A 6699-nucleotide genomic window follows, 5' to 3' on the forward strand; every position below is an offset into this window, starting at 1 on the left:
TAATTTGACATTTGTAAGGAGAGAAAAAGACAGAATAAATAACATGGAAATTATATTTTGTTAGATTAAATAAGTGGTTTCCTGCAGAGAGAAAATAATAAAAAGACATTCTTACTGACTCTGAAACTGACCTGCACTATCAGGTCATCATCAGTCAAGCAATCCTGATGGGATACATACATTTCATATGTAGAAATATTTATATAGAAATATTAGAAATATTATAGATACATTATTTTCAAGTGCATCTGAAAGTCTTCCTAAAACTGGTGATGGTGGACAGTTTGGTCATGTCCAGGAGTTTTTGAAAAAGAATACAAGAAACAAAAGAATTGTGCACAAGTTTAACGAACAAATAGATACCTCACTTTACTCTGCCACACACACTGTTCAGCTGAAGGTAAGCATGGGGCCACACAAGTTAGTTTGACCTATATAGCCCAGATCTGCCTCTTCATCCTACTTCCCCCACAGGTTGGACAGTATGAAGGAAAAATGTTCATCAAATTTTAAGCAGAACTACTGAACCTTAAGATTAATCCATCAAGTGTTTCCCAGATGAAGATATCTGTGAAAATGATTTAAACTTACACTGCTGATGAAAATCATGAACTTATCTTGTGTAAATGATAAATGCAGTAAACAGGGCTAGTTACAAATGATGAAAAATAAGATCAGTCAGGTCAACTTATAAACAAAGAACACTGACACTGCATATTTAGTTGTAATGTACAGTATTGATAAACTGAGGCACATACATAGCCTGCATTACAATAGCCACTATTGCATTTTACTTTTCTCATTTCAAAGTAGATTATAAAGCTATTGTATGGCATTCTCCTGACATCTATGGACACTTTTGAGATATTATATGCAAAAAAAGATCAGTTGCAGATAGTAAACAAAATGTTCTGTATCTCAACATTAAAGTGCTTAGATGTTCTTCTATATGTAGCATTAATCACATACAGTAATATATACTGTATGTGATTTTTCAATCTCTGAAAAATTTAGCCTAATTTATCTTTTTACTTTCACTAAACTCACTCAACCGGCTTGGTTTTACCGCCATCTGCTGGTAACCGATGCAATTGTGCTGCTTCTAGAAACAAAGCACTTTCAGTTGGCTACATTTTCGGGAGCATCATGCAATCATACTTTTATTTCTTTGGGCGAGTCCAGATCTCGCGATCATTCTCCAGTGATGCCTTAGAACGTGATTTTGAGAAAACCCGGACAAATCAGCCAGAAACTATCTGGATATTTACCGATAACCCTTTATTAATGTTTGGCTTCTATAATTCAGTGTCTACAGTTGACTCTGATCATTTTAACAATCCTACAAACGTATCTGTTAATTAATGTCGCTTGTTTTCACCTGTTTGTCCCGGGAGATTAGTGTGTTTGTCGACAGAGCAACTTCCATGTGACGTGTCTGTCTCAGGAAACACAGACCGTGTGAGATGAAAACATGTTCCGTTAAAACTCCGCTGTTTGGCTCTTTGACCAGTTTCATGGCCCCTTGTCCCTTAACTCAACTAATGATGAAGTTCCAGACTAACAGCTGAAAAGTAACAGAGGGGTAATTATTTTTTTTTTTTTTCCATGGTGAGAAGAACAACATGGTTTCAACAGGTTTTAAGAGAAATGAAAGGTAAACCAGGAAAAACTTGATTCCAGCAGAGGATTTTAACCTTTTTTTTGTGATGGGTTCGGTGACTTCTGCTTTGACTAGGACGAGGAACGCATTAGTGAAAGTAGGTTCAGAGCCCGAGAACCATGACCCGGAGAGGAGCCGGTCCGCTCCGGAATCGGACCGAGAAAGTCGGGCCAAGAAAAGGAGCGCGCGATTCAACGTCTCGAGCCAAGCCGCTCGACAGAGTTCGCGACAGTCGCTGTCCGAGGTCCTGAGCAGACAAGACTCCGATGGAACCAAACAAAGTTTAAGGAAAAAGGTTTCTGAGGGTCAACAGAGCGGTGAGTAACTGAGCAGGAACTGAACTGTGTTATGTTACTCACCTTTTCGATTTATCAAGTGTACTTTTTAGTTAGCCTGCATGCCCATCCCTACACAGATATTAGCATCTTTACGCTTTGCTCCACCACATGTTGGGCACTTACAGAAACACTTGTAGACAATTTTTCCGTATCGTATTTTGGAACGTGTCCACAAATAGTCTTAAATGTCTTAATGGCATCATAACTACACATTCACGACAGTGATTTTTATTTCTAATTGTTATTTTTTCAGTTGGTTCTTATGAAATACCTAACGGTACTTTATTAGATCTAGAATAATTTACCATTATGTTTTCATGTTTATGTTTCTAAATCATAACATTGACACTTGGCCTCAAAAACTGTATGTCCAGCTCCAACCCTTCAATGTTTTTCAAGTGCAATATGTCTGTGTAGGTGAAAGACAGGGAATTGATTCAACCAAACATTGGCTCATGATAATAATACTTCCCCTGAAGCATAATAATATTGCCAAAATTAGATTTCAACATTACAATATTGTGGCCTATTGCAAATAAAAAGTGTTCTGTTCAAAACTGTGTAAAATGTTGTATCAACACCATCTCACTGACCCTAGGATGTACGCTATTGTAACTGAGTTGAGTATTTCCATTTTTAATGCCTTTCAACACTCTTTGTACATTTTCCAAGGCATATATTTTACCCTTTTCCTTATTTGATGTATGTACAAAACACATTGGTGTATAAAGGCTGATTGAATGTGATAAGTTTGTCTACCCAACAATGCAAAAGTGTCAAAAGCTCCGCTATGACTATTTACAACATTAGTAGCGCTTGTGTTTTTCATATCGAGCAAAATCAATGAGAATGACAAATTTTTACACATGTTGCACTCGGTAGCTTATATCTATGCTCCAAAAAAAGTGTTTTGATTGCATTTTGAGTTAATACTTTGACTACTTCTTCTATCAGAAATAAGACTTTATTCACAACAAGAACATTGGTGTGTAATAGCTGTTAAAACAAAGGTGGAGTTCGTATTAATAATGATGGCTCAGTACCATTTTGCGTCTCCATAAATCATTACAGTGAGTCAGCATTTGTAAAAGTGTTTCTCCCACTGTGGTATGCTAAAATGTCTGCTGTGGAAACTGTCGAATTTATTTATTTATTTTTGTTCTGGAACATTCAACATTCAAACTAATCTGAAATTCAGTTCAGTTTTATAAAAATTAAAGGTCTTTAGAATATTAAAGTGTCCTTTTTACTACTCTTTATAAAGTGTTGAAAAGCAAATGCTTTACATATGAGTCGAAACACTGACAGGTGTCAATTCGCAGTTTTTTTAAGGAAATCTTGTACCCTTAGACCTTCCTCCTTCTAAACTTTCTGCAACATTTTAGCACTTAGTTGCAGTGAAATTGCAGTAACACATACAGCCAGGTATCTGTGTTTAACCTTGTACTTAATTCTCTCGGATGATAGCCTCGTTTCTCAGCAAATAAATGTCCGGTTATTGTGGTGATGAATGGCATCTCAGTAGGCTGGTCTAGCCAATTTACACACGCCTTTTTTTATTCTTCCCTCATAAAAGTGTAATTTCTCCATTTTTTAGGAGTGTTGTGGCTGCTCTCTTACTTTATACTGCAGATCTCTGTGGCTCAGCTTGCAGATTTCCTCTTTAGATGAGAGCACGTGGTCACTTCAGAGGATCAAGTAAATATGCCACCAAAAAAAAAAAAGGTTTTCACTCAATGAACACCAGCTCTTTGAAGGCCAGCCTCAATGCAGCATATCTCCACTACCAAAGCATCTATTTGATGTCCCTGAGATTAAAATAAACAAAACTAACAGTTCTGTCCATTTGAACAAATTTACACATGAAACCGCACTTTGTCATAGAATTGTTTTTATGGAGATATATATACAAATAATCACATTGATTTGTCTAATCAGTGCAGGCTCAAATACACTGCCTGGTCAAAAAAAAAGATTCAAGATTAAACCCTTAGATTTAGAAGGTTTGTAGGTAAGAGCCTCCCTTTTGAGAAGTACAGCAGTTTTTATTATGTGTTTCAGATTGCAACAAGTGTTTTTGGTTTTGGCAGTTTTTTTCCAAAATTCATTAAAAATATGGTGGCTGCACATTCATTGTTGTTGTATGACCATGATATAAATGACACATTTTTTTTTTTTGATGGTGAAAATGGACAGGTTAAACTGCCATTTATCTTACAATTTGTGATCCAGCTTAGTGTTGCTGATGCTGTAGTTTGTTAAAATATGCTTGAACTGTCATTATAGATAGAGAAAAAAGAAAAACACAAACACGCTGAATGTTTTTAATGATTTTGACCTTTATGTTACTCAGTGTTGCCTTCAATTCATCCTGTTTATCTTCACTTCATTACATTGCTGTCACCTCTTGTTTCAACTCCCTGCATATCTGTCCCTGAGGAAAATACCTCTCCCCGGTTGGTTCCTCAAATATCACCTGCACTGTGGCGTTTCCATGACCATATGACAGTGTAGAGTCCTGTTGAGTTTCCCCCTTGCTCCCTAGCGACGTCTATGTGTACTGAGGAGTCTCATCATGACTCTCAACCTGATTGAACACTCATCTGCTCCCTCCTGAGGAACAAAAGCAAAAAAAACTGCCTCCCCATCAGCTTATTGGCTCATCTGGCTCCGTTGCCTCAGTGTCAGACAGTCCCAGCAGTGTAGTGACCTCAACCATTGCTTAATTGTATAGAAAACAGTTTGACATTGGCTCTCAGAACTATAGACTATGGCTATTGTTTGAGCTGTCATGTCAATGACAGTAAACACCCGACTGTTATATTAATACAAAATTTTAAACTGCAGCAGCCTCTGCACAGCCTCACAACAAGCTTGTTGTGCAAGTTTGCTATCCCTCGCATCTTTATGATGTATCTTCGCCAATGTACAGTGACATGCATGTCAAAATAGGCATGCATGTCAAAATAGGATCAATTTCTCTCACTGGCTGAATAAGTGAGACATACTTTACCATTCACAACATGCTTGGTTCAGGGCTCTCAGATGCCATTTTCCATACTGCCGCTGTTGCCTTTTCTGCTGTAATCTTATAATTGACCAAATGCAGATGTCATGTTCACTGTTTGTATTCTGCAAATCTGGCAGCTCCATCAGGTCTGAGTAATCAGGTGGGCCTCCTTGTGAAATCTTCTGGTAACAGGCATTGTAGTAAAGCAAGTATGTGAACAATTACGCCTCCAAAGCAAGTAGTTTATGTGAACGTGTGATTAAAGAGCAAGTATATCCCTGGCCTTTCAAGCTGTCACACAGTTAGTTGTAGATGTAATTTATTATGATGTTTCAGAGCTGCGATTTCCTTGCTTTTGATATTTGTAGTATATGTGACACAGAAATGGGTCATAATCAGAGTACCATGCCCTGTAGAAGGACCTGGAGCAGCTCCCTTGGTAAAATTAGTTATACTGAATGGTATGTTAATAACTAGCAGATTTGGATGCAGAGCAGTGGAGGAGAGTTGAGTTTGAGACTGAAGGAAGGACACTGTAGTAACATTTTAAGAGGAAGATGTGTATATTTACATCATGAAATGTTTTCTTGCTCATGTTTGGCGCAAAATTACAATTCGTTCACTGTTTGCATACACATTACCACTCTGAGCACACTCAGAGGAATTTTTCATTTCACACCTGGTCACATTTTTGTGAATTTAAATTTAAACCGAATTAAGAATGCAGTGACTCAAAAATAAATTACACCCTAAACTTACTCTGTAGACTGCTGTAAATGCTAAAATTTTACTATATATTTTTAAACTTGATGCCTTCAAGGCACTTGAAATAAGTTGTGACATGAGTAAGTTTACCAATGTGCTGCTTTACCTCATCTCTTAACAACAGTTTTTCAAGAAAAAAAAAAGGGATGCTTTCTCATTTTTGCTTGCTCACAGGATTTCAGCAGCAGGGCCTCCATATAAATCATTAAAGAGAGATGTTTAAAAGGTTCTGTTTCAGCATCAGTGATTTTGCCTCTCATCTGTTGTCTTACAAAATTGACATTTCTAATATTCAAAAATACTTTCCTCAGTTTAGGAGTTGCCTAAAAGAAATAAAGTGTGTAATGAATAGAGGGCTATAAGCCTATTGATTTAATTTAAACAGTTGTTGTATTATAAACTGTATAATAACTCCATATTCAGGTATAAACTTTATTTTGCCCTTTAATCTTACATCTACTTTTTTTTCACACACCGTACCTGAATAGATTCTGACATTTGTGCTTTTTTGTAGCATATTGAGAAAACTCCCTTCTGAATTTACAATTTTTTATCCACTGGCCAATATATTAGATGTCTAATATAAGTTGTTCTGAAAGTAACATGTCGCAAAGTGGGTGTAAGAGACATTACTGTACCTTACTATCATCAAATAGTTCAGGATCCTAATTTGATGCTAAGGCTGTATATATTTGAGGGCTTTTCTGTCCTTTTCAAATAACACAGATTAGCTGCTTTGCTGGTTTGCTTTGTTTTTGCGGAGGATGTCTGGGGTTTGTAATGTTGTCTGGCTCTAATCAAAAGGATTACATTTGTTTTGCCTGCTGACCTAACACTCTCCCAGCTGGATTTTGGTTCTTTTATCTGGAACCACGCTGACACAAAAATCATTAGCTAAACTTGTGCTCTCCGTGGCTCAAAACTTC

The sequence above is a fragment of the Leuresthes tenuis genome, unplaced genomic scaffold, assembly GCF_036924035.1.
Source record: "Leuresthes tenuis unplaced genomic scaffold, fLeuTen1.0.hap1 SCAF_14, whole genome shotgun sequence".
Classification (NCBI taxonomy): Eukaryota; Metazoa; Chordata; class Actinopteri; order Atheriniformes; family Atherinopsidae; genus Leuresthes; species Leuresthes tenuis.